This window comes from Silene latifolia, chromosome 9, assembly GCF_048544455.1.
Source record: "Silene latifolia isolate original U9 population chromosome 9, ASM4854445v1, whole genome shotgun sequence".
Lineage (NCBI taxonomy): Eukaryota > Viridiplantae > Streptophyta > Magnoliopsida > Caryophyllales > Caryophyllaceae > Silene > Silene latifolia.
In genome coordinates, this window is record NC_133534.1 from 125508907 (window position 1) to 125534970 (window position 26064).

The 26064-nt window shown below is 39.9% G+C and overlaps 1 long non-coding RNA gene across 1 annotated transcript; it reads left to right on the top strand.

Moving 5' to 3' along the window:
• Positions 1-20225: 20225 nt before the first annotated feature.
• LOC141598275 (uncharacterized) lies at positions 20226-22354 on the top strand. Its single transcript, XR_012523387.1, has 2 exons — positions 20226-21363; positions 22257-22354. It is a non-coding gene; the product is annotated as an uncharacterized LOC141598275 (long non-coding RNA).
• The last annotated feature ends 3710 nt before the right edge of the window (positions 22355-26064 follow it).

Here is a 26064-nt window from a genome sequence, read left to right on the forward strand (position 1 = left end):
CAAGCATTGGAATCCTTAGAAGCTAGTGAGGCCAAAGATAAGCATTGGGAATTGGAAGTAGATCTACTTGAAGCAGCTCTGTCTTGCAAGGAGCTCAGATATGAGCAATCCATGTTGATAAATGACATTCTCGAGGAAGCATCATAATCAACTCAAGTTGAACAAGCGACCAAGGATCCTACCATACAAGAAGAAGAGATGGACGAATATGTCATGGAATTAGAGTATGACGGGTATGAGGAGCTCGAGGAACAAGTCGAATATGCCATGAGAATGGAATGTCTAATGGATATGGAGCATGTCCTTAGTGAATCCTCAATGAAAGAAAGTGAGGTACCTACTCCAACTCTAAAGCCCCTTCCCCCAAATTTGAAATATGCTTACCTTGATGAATCTAAAACTAAACCCATGATTGTTAATGACAAACTTGATGAGAATCAATTGGAAAGCTTGCTTAATGTGTTGAAAGAAAATAAAAAGGCTATAGGTTATAGTCTAGATGATCTTAAAGAGATAAGTCCCAATTTTTGCATGCATAGAATTCATCTAGAATAAAACCATAGGCCCACCATCCAATCCCAAAGGAGACTAAACCCCCATATCCAAGAAGTTGTAAAAGCGGAGGTTATGAAATTACTTGATGCGGGAATCATATATCCTATATCGGATTCTTTGTGGGTTAGCCCCGTTCAAGTGGTACCTAAGAAAGGAGGTACCACAGTGGTGACAAATGATAAGAATGAGCTAATACCCACAAGGAAGATCACCGGTTGGCTTATGTGTATTGACTATCAAAAATTGAATTCCGCAACAAGAATGGATCATTTCCCCCTACCATTCACTGACCAAATGCTTGGGAGGTTAGCCTCTAACAAATTCTTTTGCTACCTTGACGGGTATTCGGGATTCTTCCAAATCCCGATACACTCGGATGACCAACATAAGACCACCTTCACATGCCCTTACGGTACTTTTGCATATAGAAGAATGCCTTTTGGCTTTTGTAATGCCCCCGCTACTTTTCAAAGATGCATGATGAGTGTCTTCTCCGATTATCTAGAAACCATAATGGAAGTTTTTATGGATGATTTTAGCGTTTATGGAAAAGACTTTGACTCTTGCTTGCATAACCTTTGTTTTGTATTGCAAAAATGTGAAGATGTTAGTCTTGTTTTGAACTGGGAAAAGTGTCACTTTATAGTAAATGAAGGTATTGTTTTGGGACATTTAGTCTCGAAAAAGGGGATCGAAGTTGACAAAGCCAAGGTTGAGGTGATAGAGAAACTCCCACCTCTCGTGAATGTTAGAGGAGTGAGAAGCTTTCTTGGTCACACGGGTTTCTATCGCCGTTTCATAAAAGACTTTTCAAAAATCACGAAACCCCTCACTCAACTTTTTCTTAAAGATGCCCCATTCCAATTCACTAATGAGTGTGGTGAAGCCTTTGATAGAATTAAAGAAGCACTAATCTCGGCACTAATCAGCCAACCACCAAATTGGGAGCTACCATTTGAGATCATGTGCGATGCAAGTAACTACGCCGTTGGAGTGGTTCTTGGCCAATGGGTAGGAAAGGCATTACATGCTATCTATTATATAAGTAAGACTCTTGATGCCGCCCAAGTGAACTATGATACTACCGAGAAGGAACTCCTTGCCATTGTGTATGCACTAGACAAATTCCGTTCCTAGTTGGTTGGATCTAATGTAATTGTTTTCTTGGATCACCGTGCTCTTCGACATCTCTTGATAAAGAAAGAGGCAAAACCAAGGTTGTTGAGATGGATTTTGCTACTCCAAGAATTCGATTTGGAGATAAGAGATAAGAAAGGAGCCGAGAATATGGTAGCGGATCACTTGTCAAGAATTCAATTTCATGATGATGAGAGAGAGGCACCGATCAATGACTCTTTCCCCGATGATATCTTAATTGCCATTCATTCACAACTTGAGAAGCACACCACTCCATGTTTGCCGACTATGCTAATTAAATTGTTGGAGGAGTTCTTCCTCCAAACTTGAATTACAATCAAAGGAAGAGATTCTTGTTTGAAGTAAAGAGATACTTTTGGGACGATCCCAACCTTTACAAGGAATGTAGTGATGGACTTTACCGAAGATGCATACCCCAATGGGAAGTTCAAGATGTTTTAGAAGGATTTCATTCATCACCTTATGGTGGACACCATGGAGCACGAAGAACTATTGCTAAAGTCCTCCAATCGGGCTTCTTTTGGCCTACCATGTTTGAAGATGCTATAGAATTTATTCTCCATTGTGATCCTTGCCAAAGAACCGGAAACATTTCTTGGAGAAAAAGATGCCACAATGAGGAATATTGGAGGTAGAAATTTTTTATGTTTGGGGAATTGACTACCAAGGACCATTTGTGTCATCTAAGGGAAACAAGTACATTCTTGTAGCCGTTGATTATGTGTCAAAATGGGTAGAAGCAATTTCTACCCCAATCGATGATGCCAAAACGGTTACCAAAATTCTCAAGAAGGTAATCTTCCCAAGGTTCGGAGTCCCTAGAGCAATCATATGTGATGGAGGGACACATTTCCATGAAAAGAAGCTCACATCCCTTTAGCAAAATATGGTGTTCAACATAGAATCGGCTTGCGATACCATCCTCAAACAAGCGACCAAGTTGAAGTTTATAATAGAGAGATCAAGCAAATTCTTGAGAAGGTTGTTAACAAGACTCGTAAGGATTGGAGTATGAAGCTTGATGATACTCTTTGGGCTTATAGGACGGCCTATAAGACTTCCATAGAAGCCTCCCCTTACAAGCTAGTCTATGAAAAAGCATGTCATTTACCAATTGAGCTAGAATACAAAGCTTTTTGGGCAATCAAAGCTCTCAACCTTGATCTCAAGCTAAGTGGCCAAAAGAGGATAATGCAAATCCAAGAGTTGGAGGAATTTCGACTTCAATCCTATAAAAATGCCAAGATTTATAAATAAAGGACAAAGTTGCTTCATGACAAGAGAATCAAGCAAAAGGCCTTACACAAGGGAGACAAAGTCCTTCTATTTAACTCCCGATATCGACTCTTTCTCGGGAAGTTGAATTCTAGACGGATGGGTCCCTATGTGATCACGAGGTAGGAAAATATGGAGATTTTGAGATAAAATCAGAAGATGGAAACAAATTCAAAGTCAATGACCTAAGTTTGAAACCATATTATGAAGGAGCATTCATTGGAGAAGTCGAGGTCATCCGCCTCTGGCCTCCCCCACCATGAGAAGACCATCGAAGAGAGAGTTTGGTGGAGCCCTCTCCAAACCACCATTTGTAAATATACTAACTCTTCTCACTTGTATTTTTAGCTTTATTGCATTTACATAAAAGTATAATTCTTGACATGAGAGTAGGTGAGGGAGGGTTACTAACCTTTTTGATGGATGAAGGATTTAGCAATTCAAGTGTGGGGAAGCACTCTTATCAAATAAGGACGAAGAAGATAAAAAAGGAGAAGATTCCCACGGGCAGACCTGAGCCCGTGGGAAATACAGGCAATCCGAGCGTCCCAAGGGGGAATCCGCTCGTTCTGGGCTAGATCCGAGCGTCCTTGCGTCGGGACGCGGGTCCTGAAAGAGCTCAAAATTGAAGAATTCATACTGTATTAGAATATGGGCAGATCCTAAAGAAGACGCTAGTCCCAGGACTTGAGACGCTCGTCCCGAGCATAATATGAGCATCCTGGCAGGGTCTAAAACTTTGGTTTCATACTGTTTGAAAATCTGTGTATCCTGAAGAGAAGCTGAGCGTCCCCAGCCAGATCTGCTCGTCTTGAGCGAAATCTGCACGTCTCAGCACGGATTGAAAATTCCAGAGTGCACTGACTATGGATCTGAGCGTCCTGAGCTTAATCCGCTCGTCCCCTAATGCACTAATCCGCTCGTCCCGAGCACGGCCCGCTCGTCTCCCTGCCGTCCCGCTCCTCTATTTTTCGACAATTAAAATCTCCTCCCCACCATACATTTCATGACACCTCATTTTCCCTTCCTCTTTAAAACATAAAATTCCCTTCTATATGACTCACAACACATCAAAAGCATCCACTTACCTCTCTAAATTAAAAACCCCCAAAACCTAGGGTTTCAAGAAGGATCTCAAATTACAAAGAATATCTTCATCTTCAACAAATCAAATTTCAAGATCTACTTTTAAGATGAGACCAAGAGGATCCTTGCCTAGAGAAACGAGAAGAACAAGAGTGATTGGAAGCTCCTCAACATCACACCTCAACACTTTAAGGAGAGAAAATGAAGAGATTGTGGATTTCTCAAGACTCAACGAATTTTCCAACATTGAATTCGTTAATGATGCCCAAATGCTTGTCTTTCATCGTCTACTCGGTAAGAACATCCTTCCTACTAAATTTAATTGCCATGAGACTTTGAGAAAACTAGGCATCTACCATCAAACTGAGACATTATTTGAGTTATTTGGTCTTTCCTCTATGTTCAACATGCATGAGCTCACTTATCGGTCCTTGGTTCTTGAATTATTGAGTTTTCTAAATATCTCTACCTTGAAAAAAACAATTTGTGTGGAATTTCGACTCGAAAATACAACCCGAATGATGACACTTTTAGAGTTTGCTAGTGTGCTAGGTCTTGATGTATCGCCTACCCGTACATCTAGACCCCGGAACTATAGTATAGCACCTCTATGGCGAGCCTTGACCGGTCGCGATTTCTCTTACATCAAAGAATGCTCGGCCTCCTACATTCAAAACCCTATCATTCGGTACACTTACCGGTTTCTCACAAGCACTCTCTTAGCCCTCCGTGATCCCGCGGTAGTGAATGAACTCGATCTTGTTTTCATGGAATCTTACTTAAGAATATAAGGGAGGAGCGGTTACCACTTCAACGCCCCCTAGTACTCCTTGAAAAATGGGCAAAGTTTCGGAATGGAGATCATGATGGCATGATACACATTGTTAATGGGGGACTAATAACAAAACTTGCAAAATTCTTCAACCCCAATTTCAACCACAACAATGCTTACACACCTCTTCTGGGAAAAACAAGGATCGATGAAATGTTGCTTCTCCAACAACACCATTGGATAGCCCTTGAAGGCTTTTAGAAAATGATTAAATGGATCGCCAAACGGAGCAACCCCATGTACCTTCCAATGGAAGGCTTAACAAGGATATCACCTCGAAGGGGTCCTCTCTCTCAAGTACCATCCTACCTCATCCCAACTAATGCAAACCAAGCAAATCAAAACCCACCTCCTACTCTACCTCAACAACAAGAACCTCAAGAAAATGAAGAAGAAAAGGTTGCGATCCCACCTTGCCCCCTTTCAATACCAACCCTATAATCACCCGAATCCCTTCATCCTTCCTAGGGATGACTTTATCACGGGTATTCTTCAAGACATGTACCTAAGGCAATATGAAGCCAATGTGGACAACTACTATGCTCTATACCCACAATTCCACCGATTGGCCCGTTAAGGGCACATTAGTGAAGAGGGAATGCTTCCTTTTGGGCCCAAATGAATATCCTCTTTCCAAATTCGGAAAATGCCAACGGTAGAGCGTATGGTCAAGAAGATAGGGACGATGAAAGGTCAAGTGGCGGCGATACAGTGGAAGTGAACAGTGACGGGGATGAGTTCATGGACCTCTATGAAAGTGATGCATCAAAAGAGCAATGGGATAGCGATTTGGAAGGGGACGATAGCAACCTATGAAGACGTTCATGAGCTTGGTGAAGTGGGCATGCGCTACTCACCATGGCCAAGGCAAAACTCTTCTTCTCCCCTCATTTTTTCATAACAAGAATCTAATGCTTTTTTTAACTTTGGTTAACAATTAATTGTTTCAAACTTTAATGGTGTCCTTGTAAAAGTTAAGGACTATTATTCCACCTTAAGCAATATCAAGGTGATGCTAAATTTATTGTTCCCATTTGAAAAATCCAAAATGACAAATTAGATTCATGCATTGCATACTTGTGCATGAACTTTCCCATTTGTGACACTAGAAATGGTGTCTCATTTTGTTTGGGGAAGTTTAAGCACAAGCATTGGGCGTCAATACAAATTGTGCTCTCCAACAAATAAATTCATGCATCATATAGTGTAGTGTAGTTTGCATCACTTGTATATATGACATGTAGCTTGCATTTTAGTGTAGAAATCATGCATTCTCATATAGCTTGCATAATTTTCTATCGTATTGGCCATTGAGGACAATGCCCATAATAGTATGGGGATGGGAAATTCTAACTTGACTCTTAAATCAAGAACCATAAAAATTGAAATTTTTTGAAAAATACAAAAACATGTTCATTCCTTTATAGTGTAGAATTGTATATATTGTATATATTGTGTTTGTTTGTTGTTTGTCCTTCTATCACATTGATCGACTACGCCACATTCGAGACATGAGGATATTGAAGACCGCATGGTATGGTCTTTCCAATCTCCTTTTTCCTCTCTATGTTTCCTTTTTCCTCTCTATGTTAATGACTATGTGGCTTTATTTTTGTTGAAGCGGTATACACCAATGTGATCTTAGGAATTACATTTAGATTATTTGGCATACTAGTTGAAAGAAGCATATGCATTAGGATGTATATATATTAGTTTCATCATGGCATGTAGTTGCATTTTAGGAAAATTTTTGTGAAAGCATCTATTTGGGAAGCTTGACAAGTGTATATAAGGCCCTTGTAGAAACTTTTTCTTTTTAAGACTTTACTCATTAGAATACTTGTAAAACACCCTAGGATGTGTCATGCTAGTATCCTTTGATCCATGGATTAAGGGCTAGTCAAGGGTACCTTGTGGTGTAATAACTCCTTGGCTACCGTTTATTCCAAGGTGACCCTTGAAACCATGCAACCATCTTCCACATTCTACCACATTTTGTCAACAAAAGGGAATGGGCATAAAATTGTTCAAATTTGAGTTCAAGTATTGAAATGAAAGTCTAAAAGTTTGCAATTGAATCAAAAGAAAAGAGGAGTAATAAAAATAAAAACTCCTATGCTTCAAATATAAGCACCCTCACTACAAATGGGGTTGCTTTGAAAATGTTCAAAAGAAAATGCAAAAAATTGAAAGTTTTCAAGTATTGAAATGCCAAACATCAAAAGAAATGGCAAAAAGAAAGTGTTATCAAATGTCAAATGCCACAAGAAATTGGGGGGAATAACAACAAAAGAAAACTCCCATATGAAACTCAAAATCTATTAATCCCTTTTCCATTGAATCCACTTTTGTGCATGGTAGAGAGGGGACGACCCTTCTTCTTGTCTAGGCAAGAAGGGGAATTACGCGATCCTACAGTGTTTCTAACACCATAGGGAGTCTACTCTTGACGAAAGCATTAACGATTGAGGACAAAGGTACCCTAGCTTGACACAACTTCGAGGTGATTTATTGGTATCCTTCTAGGCTTAGTATTTCGAAGAAACCTCATCTATGATGGAATGTGTACCGTTAGATTGCTTCTCTTTTAGATAATTTCCGCCACTTAGATGAGGAAAGTGGCTATTCATTTTTGTAGATGCATCCATTACTTATTTTGTGTGCTTTAATGCTTGGATGTGTCACCATTTTGGCAAGCCTCACCTTGCCTTGCAAGAAGGCATCCTACCTCATGGTTGTCTTGTTGTGAGTTGAAGGGGTAGAGTGAGATCCGCTAATTGTCTCACATCGGCTATATTAGTAGGTTAGTTTAAATAAAGATCCTAGTTTTAGCCACCTCTTCACTCGGGACGAGCAAAGGTTTGGTTTGAGGATGATTGATGTGACTTATATTTGAGCACATTTAGTCCCCGAATTAACCTCGTTCCTATGCTTTATAGCACTTATTTGGGTAATTTCTTATCTTTAGTTTCCCATTTTGCGTATTCTTTGAGGATATGTGTCCTTGGTAGGAGAGGATCACTACCTTGTATTTATGAGGCGGAATGGAGCTAAATTGATGGCATGTAATGACCAAGCAACAAACAGAAGACAATACTAGAAGGTCTATGTAGATAATAAAGTGAAATGGGCAATGATAAAAGGATCCTTGCATCCCCAAAATGATCCTTGCGGATTGTGAAGGAGGAAAAGAAGAGAAGCTGTCTGTCCCAGGATCCGAGCGGATTGTGCATAATCTGGGCGTCTCTGAGCAGCAAGATCCGAGCGTCTTGTGCCCAAGACGAGCGTCCCACAACACCCTGATCCGAGCGGATCACAAGGCAGTACCAACCGTGCCTCAGCACGGGACGAGCAGATTGACACGGGACCAGCAAGAGGGATATGCTCATTTCCTTCGAGAGGAGCATTTCCTCAACTTTTCTTAGGGACTTAATAGTCATTTAAGCCCTTAGTAACCCTAATCCTTGTACCTAATCTTTAGTATAAATACTTCATTATACTACTTAGATTAGCATGCCTTTCTTAATCAAGTTGTAATCCATCCTTAATCTTGTAATCAACTCTTAATCAAGTCTTAATACAATTCTTAATATTAATCTTCCCTTAATTTCTCTATTGTTCTTCATTTATTTTGGGTAATTAGAAGATTATTTGGGTTTATTTAGATTGACAACCTTCTATAAATCATCAAGTACTTATATTATTCTTTGCTTTATTATTTGGAATCATCTTCATAGGTATAATTCTCTCTTAACCTTGTTTAATTATTGTAAATAACTTTCATTTATTCATCATGTTTTGCCTTGCTAGTATGATTGACAACCTTGTTAGCATGTTGAATTTGATAATGAGTGAGTAGTTTCCTTAACTAGGGTTAATGGGAATTAATGGAAACCAACATGGGGATTGATTCATGCTTAATCTAATATGTCTTCATAATTAATTTGCTTGCTTGTTGTGATTTCAACTTATGCACATGTTATGTTTGATGAAATGCGAGCCTATGAATCCTTGCATTTTTTTACTCATCACCTATCCTTTCAATGAGACTTGTAAGCTTATACATCAACTCGAGTCTCATTAGACCATGCATATAGTTAAATAGGAAGGATTAAGTCGACTTGTAGGTGTTGTACAATCTAATCGATTCGGCCTGTAACCCAAACCTTCTTAGGGATTTTAAGATTATACACCAACTCGATCCCATCGCAACAATAAGTGCTTGCATCTAGTAGAGAACATGTTTGTAAGATCAACTCCCATGAATCCCCTATGAACCCATGACACCCTAATGCCTTTAATCAATTGTTTACATCTCCTTTTAATCATCTTGCTTGTTTTCATTACTTTACTTTTATATTGTTGATTAGTTTAGTTGATCTCCTATCTCAACCCAAATTGTGACACCCTAAGACACAACCATTTGCAATTGAAAATCCTACATCAATACCCGTCCCTTGGGATCCGACCTTTACTTGCCTCTTTGCTAAGAGTAGTTTGTAAAGTTACAAATATTGTTTTGGTTGGTAGCTTTTGACGACGAGTTTAAACCCACACCAAAAATGGCGCCGTTGCCGGGGACGGTGTTAACTTGATTTGGTTTTCATTAATTGTTGTGTCTTTCTTTACCTTGAGAGAGAGCACTTCCTCAAGGTACTTCTCACCTTTTTCTTAGTGTACTTTGCAAGATGGATATTATAGATTGTTGTGTAGAGGACCATGTGGGTACTACTCTCATTAGAGACCCTTTGCAAGCATTGGAAGCCTTAGAAGCAAGTGAGACCAAAGATAAGCATTGGGAATTGGAAGTAGATCTTCTTGAAGCCGCTCTAGCTTGGAAGGAGCTCACATATGAGCAATCCATGTTGATAAATGACATTCTCGAGGAAGCATCACAATCAACTCAAGTTGAACAAGCAACCGAGGATCCTACCATTCAAGAAGAAGAGATGGACAATATGTCATGGAATTTGAGTATGACGGGTATGGGGAGCTTGAGGAACAAGTCGAATATGACATAAGAATGGAATGTCTAATGGAGATAGAGCATGTCCTTAGCGAATCCTCAATGGAAGAAAGTGAGGTACCTACTCCAACTTTAAAGCCCCTTCCCCCAAATTTGAAATATGCTTACCTTGATGAATCTAAAACTAAACCCGTGATTGTTAATGACATCATTAATGAGAATCAATGGGAAAGCTTGCTTAATGTGTTAAAAGAACATAAAAACGCGAGTTCACTAAACATAATGAAATGAGTGCAACGATAAGCAAACTTAAGCTATTACACACAAAGTCTAGCAAAAAAAAGGGGGGAAAAGATATCCCATGAATAACAATTCTAAAAGGTGAGTCTAAGCATAACGATAGACAAAAATCCAATGGTCAAGGTATTCTCTATCTCACACATGACTTCACCCCATAAATGCACCAACTAATACCTAACATTCATGAAACATGAATGCCATCGTCAGTGGGGGTGTAACTCAAGGTTCTCCCAGCTACATTATATCAAAATAAACATAACAAAGAACTCAATAAGGTTAGGCATAATAAATACGGAATACAATTTACTTGAACAAATTAGCGTGGGATCACTCATGTTAGAATAATAAGAGAAAACAAGAAAGAGTAGCAAATGAGCATGTCATAGGCATATTTAAATAAGTGGAGTAAAGGAAAGAACATAGATACGGTTAGTTAATCACAAGCACGAATTCCAATAAAATGTGACATATGCGGCTATCCAAATTACACAAAACTAGTACTTAAGTCATGTGAGATAGATAAACGAGTAGTTAATTATCGCAATACATATAGTTGAAAACCATAGCCATTACTTTGGAAATCTTCTGACAAACATTGCACGAGACGTGGCTATTAACGTCACATGCGCACTCATGGCTTGCATCTCACCATAACAACGGATGTGAGCATCAATCTCGGCGATCATATCGCAACTAAAGGCTAGCATCTAACCTCTAGTGTCCGATAGGACCAAGACTCTTACATTAAACCACATAAGACATAAACTCTCGTGTAGAAAGACATATGTCAGTGACCATAACCAAGTGACACGGCTGTCGCAACCTTATCAAAAATAAACCCGAGGGTCTCTATGTGTACTACGGTTTTGTGAGTCTTTGGGTACTCTATCGAGTGAGGCTTACTCTGTCGAGTAAGTATGTTTTTATACGAAACAGTAGTATGCCTATAGGGTATTCGATCGAGTAGGCTTGGCACTCGATCGAGTACGCGACTTACTCGATCGAGTAAGTTGTCTTACGGGTGATATTTGACGGGTTTTGTTAATAATGCAGGAATGGTATAAAAGGCTTTCGTCACTTTTCTCAAAACAATTTTACAACCTAAAAACTTTCAAGAGAAGAATTGGAGTTACGTTGAATCATCCTCGCCGCATTATTGGCAATTACCGGAGCTAGAAGTGTCGTATTTCGTCATTCTTTATACCTTTGTGATCCTTGCGTCGAGGGTAAGCTTTACATATAACTTTTATATTGTTTTGTTAATATTGGTTAAACCATAATTGGGTGATTTGAGGTTTTATGATTCTATGATTAAGGTAGTGATTGTATGAATGTATGTATAGGAGGAGGGTTCGTAGAAGAGAGGTTTTGAGACAGCTGCTAGATCGTCTGATTCTGTGATTGCATTCTAGGTAGGGTTTCCCTACTCAGTATTAATTACATGATGTGTTTGGTGGTTTCATTGTGAATGTTGTTAAAGTATATTGTTGGTGGTTGTGACGGTTGTTGGTTATATTGTTGGTTGTATTGTTGGTTACATTGTTGATCGTTGATTGTGTCTTTGTCTGTGATATTCGGGGCACGCCCCTGGCTGCGTGGAGTCACTTGCGGGAGTGGCTTCACGTCCTTGGTTTTCCTCCTGTGGAACCCGCCACAGGAGGGATGTGCACATTAAGGAAACTTGGGTTATTCGCTTAGTGGTTGATGAGCGGGGATTTGGTGGGTACAGCTGTGGTCCCCCACTGGCAGTCTGGAGTACCTGTTGTGATGGGCACTATGGCAGGACTGTATACTTTAGTGTGTAGTCAGTTGTGTGGAGATTGATTATGGAGACTGGAGTTTGGTGTGACGATTGAGCTGTTTGGCATTTGTTTTTTTGTGATTTGTGTTGTGTAATTAGTATTGACCGTGTTGTTTGTTTTGTAAAACTGTGGTGATCCATTCGGGGATGGTGAGCAGTTGTTGAACAGGTTTGGTATGACGCATTTGGGCTAGCTGGGATGAGTCGTCACTTGGCAATTAGAAGAGTCTTCCGCTGTGTCAGACGATGTCCTTAGTTGTTCAGTTTTGCTAGTAAACAGTTTGGGTTTTGGATTGTATTTCATTTAACAGTTTTGAGTTGGAACATGTAATCACTTAAATAATATTTTGCCTTTTAAAGTACGTTTCTTCATTTTCTTATGATTATCATTGCCTCGGGTAACCGAGATGGTGACGTTCCTATACCTGAGTGGTTCTTGTAAGGCACTTGGAGTATGAGGGTGTCACAAAGTGGTATCAGAGCGACGATCCTGAAACCTGTAACCAATGAATCTAATGAATATAGGGAGTCAAATTAAAATGAACCCGGGGTTGAAGTTGTAGGAGCTAATGCAAAGGCTTGGGAGACGTCCTAAAGTCGCAAACTCGCCCTACAATTTTGAACTGGTCATATGGGGTACGTGTCGGGAACGTATGTGTTATCTTCTGGTTTGTGTATCTATATAGTAACATGTGGTGTGAATCTGTGGATGTATGAATGTGAAGATGGGAAGTATGGAATAAAAAGATGTGAGTATTGACTTGTATGTTGGATGAATGAAGCATGTGTTTGTTTTATAATGTGGCATATTAGTGATATGGAAGTAAAGTTGTTTGCTTGAGTATACAAAGAGTTGCTTGTATAAATATGAATGGCTGTTGTTTCATGTTGGTATATAAAGCTTGTATTGTATAGTTGGAAAGGAAAGATAAGCATGCAGTTAGTTATATGAGTCTTCATGACTCGATCGAGTGGGGGGCACTCGGTCGAGTAGGTGAGAGGCTCGATCGAGTGGGTCTGACTCGATCGAGTAGGTAGTTTTGGGTTTTCTGGGCAGAAGCGTGTTTTTGGGCACTCGATCGAGTAGGTAGGGGCACTCGATCGAGTGACGTCAGCTCGGTCAAGTGGCTAGTCAGCTCGATCGAGTATGTTTTTTAGTAGTGTTCTGATCAGGTTCTGGAGTCGAGGCACTCGATCGAGTAGGTGGGGCACTCGATCGAGTGGCCTCAACTCGATCGAGTGGGTGTTGGGGCTCGATCGAGTGTGTTTTATACAGGTCGTATGCATGTTTTGGGTTATAGTATGAGTGTTTATGTGTACCTTTTCTTATATAGTTACAAGATGTCGCCGAAAAGAACCGCCTTGTATGCTAGAGCTGAGAGTATGACGGTTGATGATGTGGTGAAGATGTTGGAGCACCAAGATGCTCTTACGGAAGCTTTGAAAAGAGTGGGGAAGGATAAGGAGGTTGATCACTCTAAAATCAGCATCCATATAGCTAGGTTCAATCCTAAAGAGTATAACGGAAATGGGGCGCCAATCTTGCTGGATAATTGGCACAGGGAGATGGAGAATATCCTGGAGTTAGTGCATTGCCCGGATGAGTTGAAAGTGGAACAAGCTACGTTCTACTTGAGGAAAGCGGCAGGTGAGGTGTGGGATAAGGTCAAGGTGAGTGCTAGGGAGATGTATATGAAGCAGGGACTACCTGCATTACCTTAGGATGAGTTCAGAAAAGCCATGAGACGTGAGTTTGTACCGGAACATGTGAGGAGTAAGCTGAGGGAGGAGTTCAATGAGTTTAAGATGACATCTGATATGACGGTGGCTGAGTACTACCGTAAGTTTAATGAGAAGTCCAGATACGCTGAGGATATGGGGCTGAGTGAGGAGAACCTAGCTTTGAGGTTTAAGAAGGGGTTGACCCCCAAGATCATAGAGAAGCTACCGGTGGGAGTCCTTACAGATGTTAAAGAAGTCTATGAGCGAGCTGGGAGGGCTGAGAGGTTGGTTGAGATGACCAAAGAGAGGAGTGCTGAGAAGAGGAAAGCTGAGAGTGAAGGGGGTGGTCAGTCCAGCTATAAGAAGAGTAATCATAATCACGTGAGAGCATATTCATCTGGTTCGGGGTTGCTGGGGCTTCATATGGGTGTGGCCGTGGGAGTGGTAGCAGTAGTTGGGGTATGACCTGCTATAACTGTGGCGGTGTGGGCCACAAGAGACATGAGTGCACCAGTGCGGTGAGTGGGGGTTTCCAGAGACCGTCACATGGGAGCTTTTCACAGGGTCCTGCACACAGTTATGCGAGTAACAGGCCGGCTGGGTCATGGAACAACAAGGGAGGTCATGGAACAACAACGACGAGGGCAACCGCAATGGCGGTAATTCTTATCAGAGACCAGCGACGGACACCAACAACAACCAGGGGTCAGGTGCTAAGCCGACTACCTCAGCTAGTACTGTCCAGGGAGATGGGCAGAAGACCAGTGGCAAGCTGTTTATGATGGAGAAGAAAGCAGCTGAGGACAATGCTCATGTTATCACTGGTACATTTCTTGTTAATGGAGTTTATACCTTTGTTTTGTTTGATTCGGAAGCGTCACAGTCATTTGTATCATCGAGTCATGTTAAAAGGTTGGGTTTGAGTGAGTTTGAGTCTGTATGAGAGGAAGTTTTTATACCTTCGGGTGAGTCTGTATCTTGTGGGAGGTTGTATAGAGGTGTATCCATGATAGTTGGGCAAGTTGATCTACCTATAGACTTGCTAGAGTTTCCTTTACACGGTTTTGAGATGATAGTCGGAATGGATTGGTTGGGAAAGTACAAAGCTAAGATAGATTGTCATCAAAAGAAAGTTTCTCTGAGAGGTCCTAAGGGGATTAGCGTGTCTTATCGTGGGTTTGTTGTCAGACCCAAAGTTAAGTTGATTGCAGCAGTGACCTTGAAGTCCTATATGAGGAAGGGGTGCCCGTTGATCTTGTACCATGTGAGGGATCACAGAGTGGAGAGTCCGACAGTTGTGCAAATAGCAGTTGTGGGAGAGTTTCCAGATGTCTTTCCAGAGGAGATTCTGGGGTTGCCACCAAAGAGGGAGATAGATTTCAGTGTTGAGCTGAAACCCGAGACGGGGCCAATCTCTAAGGCACCGTACCGGATGGGTCCTAAGGAGTTGGAGGAGCAAAGGAAGCAGTTGGATGATCTGATTGAGAGGGGATACATTAGACCTAGTGTATCACCGTGGGGAGCACCAGTTATGTTTGTGAAAAAGAAAGATGGGAGCCTGAGGTTGTGCATAGATTACAGGGAGCTGAATAAAGTAACGGTGAAGAACAGGTATCCTTTGCCAAGGATAGATGATTTGTTTGATCAGTTGAGTGGTGCAGCAGTCTTTTCTAAGATTGATTTGAGGTCGGGTTACCATCAGGTGAAGATTAGAGAGGAGGACATACTGAAGACAGCTTTCACGTCGAGGTATGGTCACTATGAATATGTGGTGATGCCGTTTGGGTTATCTTATGCACCAGCGGTGTTTATGGATTTGATGAACCGGGTCTTTAGTCAGTTCTTGGATAAGTTTATGGTGGTTTTCATAGATGTTATCTTAGTCTTCTCTAAGACTAAGGAGGAGCATGAGGAGCATCTGAGGATTGTGTTGCAGACCTTGATGGAGCATGAGTTGTATGCAAAGTTATCCAAGTGTGAGTTCTGGTTAGAGGAGGTAGCTTTTCTGGGGCATGTGATTTCAAAGAAAGGGGTAGCTGTGGATCCTGCGAAGATTGAAGCAGTTACCAAGTGGGAAGCACCAAAGAATGTAGCTGAGATCAGGAGTTTCTTGGGTTTAGCAGGGTATTATCGACGGTTCGTGAAAGATTTCTCCAAGATTGCTAGACCTATGAGAGCTTTGATGAAGAAAGAGAACATGTTTCGCTGGGATGAAAGTTGTGAGACAGCATTCCAAACATTAAAGGAGCGTTTGACCACAGCTCCAATCTTAGCATTGCCTGAAGGGAGTGAGAACTTTGAAGTGTACACAGATGCTTCAAAGAATGGGTTGGGATGTGTGTTGATGCAGAATGGGAAAGTGATTGCGTATGCTTCTAGGCAATTGAAGCCGTATGAGGAGAATTACCCTACACATGATCTAGAGTTGGGTGCAGTTGTGTTTGCTCTTAAGATTTGGAGACATTACCTATACGGGGCGACCTTTTAGGTATTTTGAGATCACAAGAGTCTCAAGTAAATCTTCACTCTAAAGGAGTTGAACATGAGACATAGGAGGTGGATGGAGTTGATTGGCGATTATGAAATGGACATTATCTACCATGAAGGGAAAGCCAATATGGTTGCAGATGCTTTGAGCAGGAAGAGTGTGCATTCCTTATGCACAGCTATATCTTTGATGAGATTGAGAGATGAGGTGGGGAAGTTTGGGATACATATGATCCGGAAAGGGGATGCTATGAGAGATTTGACAGTGCAGCCTGATCTTTATGATGATATTCGCAGTAAACAAGCGTTAGATCCCAAGATAGTGGAGTGGAGAGCTGGAGTAGAGAAAGGAACAGTGTCTAGATTCTCTATTCATACAGATGGTAGTGTGAGATTTGATGGGAGGTGGTGTGTCCCTAATGATGAAGAGCTGAAAAAGATGATCATGATTGAGGCTCATTGCACACCATACTCGGTACATCCAGGCGGTGACAAGCTATACAATGATTTGAAAAAGACTTTATGGTGGCCTGGGATGAAGAAAGAAATAGTTGAGTTCGTGACTCGTTGTTTGACATGTCAGAGAGTGAAAGGGGAGCAGCGTCGACCACAAGGTAAGATTTAGTCTCTTGAGGTACCTGAGTGGAAGTTGGAGTCCATTTCTATGGATTTTATCGTGGGTTCACCGAAGAGTCAACAGGGTAACAACATGATTTGGGTTATAGTGGATCGACTGACCAAGTCAGCTCATTTCGTGCCAATGAAAGATACATGGACTAAGACACAGTTAACTATGGCTTATCGGAAGAATGTGGTGAGATTACATGGGGTGCCTAAAGATGTCTGACAGAGATTCGAGGTTTATCTCACGGTTTTGGAAAGAGTTGCAGGAGTCTTTGGGAACTACCTTAAAGATGAGTACAACATTTCATCCTGCGACAGATGGCCAGACGGAGAGGACCATCAAGACTCTAGAGGATATGTTGCGAGCTTGTGTTATGGATTTGGTGGTAGCTGGGAATAGAGATTGGATTTGATTGAGTTTTCTTACAACAACAGCTATCACACCAGTATTGGCATGGCGCCATTTGAGGCTTTATATGGGAGGAGATGTAAGAGTCCGATTTCTTGGGACGATAGTGCTGAGACAGTGGTATTGTTGGGACGATAGTGCTGAGACAGTGGTTTTAGGACCAGAGATGGTTCATGAGATGGTGGAGCAGATTAAGCTGATTAGACAGAGGATGAGAGCGGCCCAGGATCGACAAAAGAGTTATGCTGATCTACATCGACGGGATATAAAGTTTCAGGTTGGGGACAAGGTTCTTTTGAAAGTGTCTCTTATGCGTGGGGTCATGAGATTTGGTAAGAAAGGGAAGTTGAGTCAGAAGTTCATAGGACCGTATGAGATCTTAGACCGTGTTGGAGAGGTTTCTTATCGGTTGGCTTTACCGTCTGTTTTGGATAGGGTACATAATATGTTTCATGTGTCTCGGCTGCGGAAGTATGTTAGTGATCCGTCACATGTGTTAGAGGTAGAGAACATAGAGCTGGATGAGTCCTTGTCTTATCTTGAGGTGCCTAAAAAGATTCTTGACCGAAAGGTCAGGAAAACCAGACATGGTGAGACAGTGTTGATTAAGGTTCTTTGGTCTAATCATGAGGTTGAGGAGGCTACATGGGTAGCGGAAGAGGCTATGAGGGAGCGGTACCCGTCTCTTTTTGATTAGTTATGTATGGTTACGGGGACGTAACCTTGTTCTTTTAGGAGGGGTACGAGATGGTCGCGAAGAGTTTTTACATGTTTTATGTTAGTTTTGATATAGTTAGTAGTTGTTTGAGTCGGGCTGAGTTTGGTTTGGTAAGTATGTTTTGAAATTTTATGTTGAGTTTTGTTTTTGTTGTTGTGTCGGGAGAGTGTTAGTGTGTTTTTGTTTTGTTGTGGTTTGAACTTCGGGGACGAAGTTATTTTTAAGGAGAGAAGACTGTAATACTACGGTTTTGTGAGTCTTTGGGTACTCTATCGAGTGGGGCTTACTCCGTCGAGTAAGTATGTTTTTATACGAAACAGTAGTCTGCCTGTAGGGTACTCGATCGAGTAGGCTTGGCACTCGATCGAGTAAGTGGCACTCGATCGAGTACGTGACTCACTCGATCGAGTAAGTGGTCTTACGGGTGATATTTGACGAGTTTTTTTAATAATGCGGGAATGGTATAAAAGGCTTTCGTCACTTTTCTCAAAACACATTTACAACCTAAAAACTTTCATGAGAAGAATTGGAGTTACGTTGAATCATCCTCGCCGGATTATTAGCAATTCCCAGAGCTAGAAGTCTCGGATTTCATTATTCTTTATACCTTTGTGATCCTTGCGTCGAGGGTAAGCTTTACATATCACTTTTATATTATTTTGTTAATATTGGTTAAACCCTAATTGGGTGATTTGGGGTTTTTTGGTTGTATGGTTAAGGTAGTAATTGTATAAATGTATGTATAGGAGGAGGGTTCGTAGAAGAGAGGTTTTGAGACTGCTGCTAGATCGTCTGATTCTGTGATTGCATTCCAGGTAGGATTTTCCTACTCAGTATTAATTACATGATGTGTTTGGTGGTTTCATCATGAATGTTGTTAAAGTTTATTGTTGGTGGTTGTGACGGTTGTTGGTTATATTGTTGGTTGTATTGTTGGTTACATTGTTGATCATTGATTATGTCTCTGTTTTTGATATTCGGGGCGCGTCCCTGGCTGAGTAAGGTCACTTGCGGGAGTGGCTTCACGCCCTTGGTTCGCCTCCTGTGGAACCCGCCACAGGAGGGATGTACACATTAAGGAAACTTGGGTTATTCGCTCAGTGGTTGATGAGAGGGGATTTGGTGGGTACGGCTGCGGCCCCCCACTTGCGGTGTGGAGTACCTGTTGCGATGGGTACTCTGGCAGGACTTAGTTTTGAATTTCTTTAACTTAGTTCGTACGGTTCGTACTGAACTTTAGTTCGTACCTGACCCCGACCCTATATATATATATATATATATATATATATATATATATAGACACACACACACACATTGATTTGTGTTAATGCGGATCTTCTGTCCCATTGTCTTATTCTATTAACACCTCATCCTTGTATGATAACTAAATACTTAGTTTGTTGTTTAATGTTTATATCTCAAATAGAGCGATAGATACCTAACATGGTGCACAAAAATGGGACAACTCGTGTTGGCATTGATGGAATGAGATTATTTGCCCCCTATTATTTTCTGACTCTTCTGTTACTACCTTCATATCTCAATTCATTTTACAGTTATGAACTTGCGCAAGTCTAAGGATTCGAATCCTAATATTGTGTACAATTTAATGCTTTTCTAACCTTTTTTGCTTATACAGATATAAACTTGCGCAAGTACCATCTTATTTTACTCTTTTCAATATAAGTATAAGCCTAAACGGCTAAATACGAAAATTAGAGAGAAATAGTTTGTCATTAATGTATTAAAAGACCAATCTCATGTATTATCGTGAACTTTATTATTATTGATCGTGACCTCAAGTGATTATCGTTTTCCAAATTAATTTTGACGTAATATATATCAAGCTAAAAAAGTAATTCATAAAAAGACCCGTGAATTTTCACGGGTTTTAAAACTAGTTTAGTTTACATTAAGTTAATATTAAACAAACTGTATTGGTGTAAAATGTTATTTAGAAAATTTGATTTAGTTAAGAGTCTGGTTTTAAATGAATAGATATAAAATTACGTAACTAGCTTTAAACATTCGACGCAAAAACGAAAACAAAATTTTTATTTCTTTTATCTTTTTTTTAATATAAATTATGTTGGCGCCAAACTTCGGTATCACCCGATAGCGCCCTATCACCATCCATAAAGTTATTACGAGTTTATTTGGTTTACATTCATTGCATAAAATAATAAGCAGCCAAACATACGAAGATCATTCACGGGCGTGATTTTTCAAAAGACGTATTGCCATCAAATAAAGGAGTCAGAGTTGGATTTATATGATGAGTGTCAACAAGAACGCATTTACGTACCCCAAAAGAGTAATGGGTAAACTAGCTTAAAAGAGTAGTGCCTGAGCCACAATCAAAATATGTCTATGCTTATTGTTATATTTTAAAAGATACGCATTCACGCCATAAAATAATTGATGATTACAGTCTTGGGGGCTAGGAAGTTGTCCTATGGTGGGAGACTTACTTTGGTCCAATATGTCCTGAGTAATCTCCAGAACTATTGGGCAAGGATTTTTATCTTAACTAAAGGAGTAATTAAGAAAATTGATGAGGTATGCAGGAATTTCCTATTGCAGGGGAGTATCCATTATGAGAAAGCTCCTTCAGTTTCTTGGGCAAAGGTGTGCAGGCCTAAGAAAATGGGAGGACTGGGCATTCTTAATTCTGAATGTTGGAATATTGCAGCAATCAGCAAATATGTTTGGTGGCTGGCTAGTAAAAAAGATCACCTATGGGTGAAGTAGGCGAATAGTGTGTATATAAAGGGCAGAGATTGGTGGCCTTTTTTCCTTCCTCTGGCTCTATTTGTGCTTGGAAGAAGATATATTGGGTTAAAGATCGTATGTAGGGTGGCTTTATTTCTAACAGATGGAGGTGGATGGAAGTGTAATACCCGTCCCATTAGGGACCCGTTGACTGACTTTTGAACATATGGGATCTTTAGTAAAAGATGGTTGGGAGAGACTTTGTATATTCATGATTGTATACTCGACCTAGTAAGGGTCACTCGGTCGAGTATCTTTGGTACTCGACCGAGTATGTTCCATACTTGACCGAGTAAATGTCTGACAGCGTGTTATTATATAACGCGGAGGTTACGACTTAATTAATTTCTGCCATACGCTACAACATTTCTAAACCTAACTCTTTCCCTCTTAATCCTCCCATATCTCACTACCCAATCATAGTTTAGCCATGAACCCTAATCCAAGGAGGGAGATAGCTTATGCATGGAGTCATCGAGTCGAGTCATCGTCGCCACCGTCGACATCGGTTTGTTCTTCAAAGTGAGTTGTAGATATTCATTAATTGATTAGTCGATCTTAATAGCATAGTAATAAGGCATAATAGTTGTTGTAGGGAATGATGTGGATTCTTGCTAGGCATGATGTGATCAATGCATTTCTATGGCATATCGAAAAGGTAGGGTTTCCCTACTCAGTTTCAGTTATTGAATGATTGATTGATTGTTGTTGTGATAGCTGTTATTGTGGATGTTTTACTGTATGGATTCGATTACCATGTTGTGGTTATGGTGTGCTGGTGTAACAATGGTTTTGGTGTTGATTGTTGAGCCATTTTCGGGAGATGGCTTCACCCCCATGTTCGCCCCTTGTGGCTCGCGTCATAAGGGGGACGTGTACATTAATGATCTGGGTTCGCTCGTTGCGATGAGCGTGGCTTGAGGTGACAAGGCCGCGGTCTATCACTGGCGGTGTGGGTTGCCTGTTGCGATGGGTACCTGGTTACTTAGTGTGACGAGAGTTATTTGGAGTTGGAGTCGGGAAAGTATGTTTGGTTCTGTTCATTGTATGCTAGTGATATTCTTACTATGTAGTTTACTTGTTACTGTTACGGACTTGCATGGTGTGTTTATTCCATTTCTTCTTATTGTCTGTGTCTGCGGTGATCTATTTGATATTGCCGACAAATGGTGAGCATATAGACTTTTTAGGTGCCTGTGGTTGGTTCCCATCTTGTTGTAGCTGTCGGGTCGAAGAGGTCTCATACCATCGAGTCGGTTGTTAGATAATAGTAGTTCCACCAGTTGTAACTTACAATGTATAGTTGAGTTGTTTATCTTTTTGGTCTTCGCTGTAAGTTGTAAAGAGTTATTAAATACTCGTTTATGGTCTATTTGATATACTTACCTCGGGCAACCGAGATGGTAATGCTCTTACTTACTAGGAAAGGTCTTGTTAAGACTCCTTGGTAAGTGGGGGTGTTAGAGGAAGGAGGTTCTCTATTCATGAAGGTTACCTGTGGCTGTTGTCTAAGCAGGATAGTGTCCCTTGGAATGTGTTTGTGTAGAACAGGTTAGGGATCAACAAGCATAATTTCGTTGCCTGGTTAATAGTACAAGGAAGATTATTTACTAGAGACAGACTGTTGAGTAGAGGTATGGATATGGATAGCAAATGTTTGTGTTGTGATAAGGATGATGTGAATCATGGACACTTGTTCTTTGTGTGCCAATATAGCAAGGTGTGTTTACAGCTACTCTCTGACTGGACTGGGGTGCAAATACCATGACAGAACACAGTTAGCTGGTGGCTTAATTGCAAAATCAGGCCTCTTTTGAAGAAGCAGATCATTGGAGCTTCAATTAGTGTGCTAATGTATATGATCTGGCAGACTAGGAACTCTTTTATGCATAAGAGATGTATAAAAGTACCTAATCTTGTAATGCAACAACTTAAGTATGTAATTTGTGCTAGAATTCGCTGTAATGTAAGCAAGAAAGTGAAGGGAAAGTATCCTAATCTAATTAGGGGTCTCTTGTCCTAATCTAGAAAAGGATACTTATGGTGTAATGTTGGTTTATGCATAATATAATTACATGTTTACCAAAAAATATTGATAATTTTGTAATGGATGCGTTCATCTTTCAATCCTCTGCCAATAAGGATTTATACATGATAGCATTGATAGTTTCATAACCTAAGGCATCTCAAGAGCTTCTTATTTAACATTATTAATTGTGATTCAATACTAAATTAAATACTATGAACTAGTATAGACACCACGCATGCATGCGCGGTATTTCTAGATCATTTAGTTTATAATATATTATTTATATATTTAAAATTGACTTAATATGGATAAAAATGGAAATGATAAACTAATCAAAAGAATTATGTAAAGTCATAACATGTATAATATCTTAATGAAATTTTTTAGCACAAACAAATGATTTCAATTTATAAATTTTCTGAAATAGTTTTAAAGATTTTTTTGGTCACGAAATTAATAATGTCAGTTCATAATTTTTTTGAATGCCAATTAAGTACGTGGTAACTTTATTTTATACCAATCTAATAATACCAATTTATAGTTTTTCATATACGAATTTTTATATTTATACTAGTTTTGTTTTATTTTAATTAATAAAAGATTATAGTGATTAAAAGCTTGTAGATTAATTAAAAGATAATAATTTAATAAAAATAAAGTCTTGTTTCTTTATTTAAGCAGATTTCTTTTGGAAGAAAAACTATTGAGAATTTTAATTCTCTTATTAATAAGGGGGATCATGTCATGTGAGTATAATTCACAGTTACTCGTAATACCCTCCCGCAACTATAACTTCAGCAATATGAAAGATACAATTACAAAAATTACAAAAAACCTTGTCTTTTATCTGTGAACCTGGTGCTAAGATGAAGAGTCTTTTTAGAAGAAATATCAAATTGAAGCAATTCCAAGCATTACAATATTAATAACATATATTACGCTTCTATAAAATCTAACACTTTTTTTTTATAGAGTAAAAAAGGGGGGTGGGGAGCTTTTTATTTCATGTCAAGTTCCGCCAAGACCAAAATAGATTGCGGCAAATCCGATACAAAAATCGTTTCACCCCCACTTCAACATGTAATCTAGCAACAAAGTGTGCAGCCGTATCGCCCCCCTTTCTACATGAGTACAATATAACACTTAATCAGGTATAAAATCTAACACATGTGTTCTACCCGTTCTTTCTAATGTGGTGTACACTACTACAAAAAATTGCATAGATAATGAAAAATTAACAAGGATTTGAACAGGTTGTATTGTCATATAATCCAATGATAGTGATTAATTAGTTAAAACAGTAGTCAAAAGTTTTGACGGAAGTCTCTCGCTAAATTTTGTCAATATACAACAGTTTTTAGTAGAACCATTGTCGAAACATGACAATGGCTATGAGTGGAACCGTTGTCAAAAGTCTATAGCAACGGTTTTGTTATAGAACCGTTGTCAAAGACTACAACAACGGTTTTGTTGAAGAATCGTTGTCAAAATTTCTACAGTTTAGAAAACCCACCACAAACGATTATTCAAACATCAAGCAACTTCGACTCCTCAACTTTTCCTAAACCCCTTTCGACCCTATCACAAGTCAACCCTTGTCGTTGTTGCCCTCGATTGCTTAACTTACCCCAAGACCTTCCTAAAACTCTTATTTTTCACTTTTTCTTCGTCGATCAATCCGGTGATAAGGTCTCTTTCATTTACAAATATCCAAGTACTCCTTTTTAAAAAGTTTTGTTTGTGAGGTAAACATATGATTGAGATGAAGCGGTTAATTCTTTCTTCGTTGACCACTTGACCCTTGATTATCGTGTTTTTGAATTCATTTGCTTTCGACTTTGGAGACTAAAATTTTTCCGTGGATCAACCGGAGACTCGGAGTGCATGTAAAATAATCTTGAAGAATGTTTCAAGTTCTTCAATTTTGCACGGTACATATAAAGTCATAGCCTCAGTAATCTGAGATCAGGTAATACATAAACGGATGAGTGAAGATGTTCTTACATTCTAATCCCAAGTTCCAGAAATTTTGGTTAGTACACAGAAACCTTCATTAGACTTAAATCCAAATGACTTGACCGACAAGTCGATAACCACCTAAAACAACTGGCATTATATACCAAAAATGACCCATCCTGAGTAACCTGTTTATCATGTCTATTCAAGAGTTAATACGTAACATAAAGAGTACATTTCGAATATATTCAGTCCAACTCTGAATCTGACTCTGAATTTGATTTACCATACACATTTCTGAGTCCAAAATCGTTGGGTACACCCCTATCAAGCCCCCTGGATATTCTTGATTAAGTTATTGCACCACAGATCAATAAAATAATTAGGTGTGAGGAATAGAATGTAATTGTATATTTCGATCAACATATTACATCGGTATTTATACTAGAATACATAGCTAGGGTTAATAATAAGGAAACTAGAATCCTATATGATATACAATGTTTGGAGGTTAAGCTAATGATAATCCTAAGAATATACATTAGGAATATAATAGACAATAATATAAAATATCTATGTAGTATCCTTAATACGCCTCCGCAAGACGGACGATCCAAAAGATAGACCAATCTTGAGCAGTAAAGAGTAGAAGCGCGGTCGAGGGAGCGGTTTAGTGAGCAGGTAAGCAAGTTGGTCTGAACCAGAGATATGAGTAACACGAAGTAACCCTTTGGTGACCTGTTCCTTGACAAATTGAAAAGCAAGAGCGACATGCTTCATGCGTGAATGAAAAACAGGATTAACCGAGTAATGCGTAGCCCTGAGATTATTACAATAAATAGCAGGGGTGGAAAGCGATGTAACACCCAATTCACGCAGTAAGGATTGGACCCAAAGCAGTTCAGCAGAGGCATTAGATATGGCCCGAAACTCCGCTTCAGTAGTGGAGCGAGCTAGAGTTCTTTGCTTACGAGATACCCAGGAGATTGGATTCTTGCCAAAATAAACAATGTACCCGGAAATGGACACATAGTTAGCTGTATCACGAGCAAAATCAGCATCACAATAAGAGTGGAGAACAAGAGGGAGTCACGAAATAAACGAAGACCAGCATGTAGAGTTCCTTGAGGTGACGAAGCACACGCTTAAGAGCAAGCCAGTGAGCTATGCGTGGAGCCTGCATAAATTGAGCGAGCTTGTTGACTGAGAAGGCAATATCAGGACGGGTAAGGGATAGGTATTTGAGGGAGCCAACAATGGCGCGATATTCAGTGGCATTGGTAATTGGTGGTCCATCCGTGGAGGTGAGGGGAGGGTAGGAGGAGAGAGGGGTAGGAGAGGTTTTGCAATCAGCCATCTTATACCGAGACAACA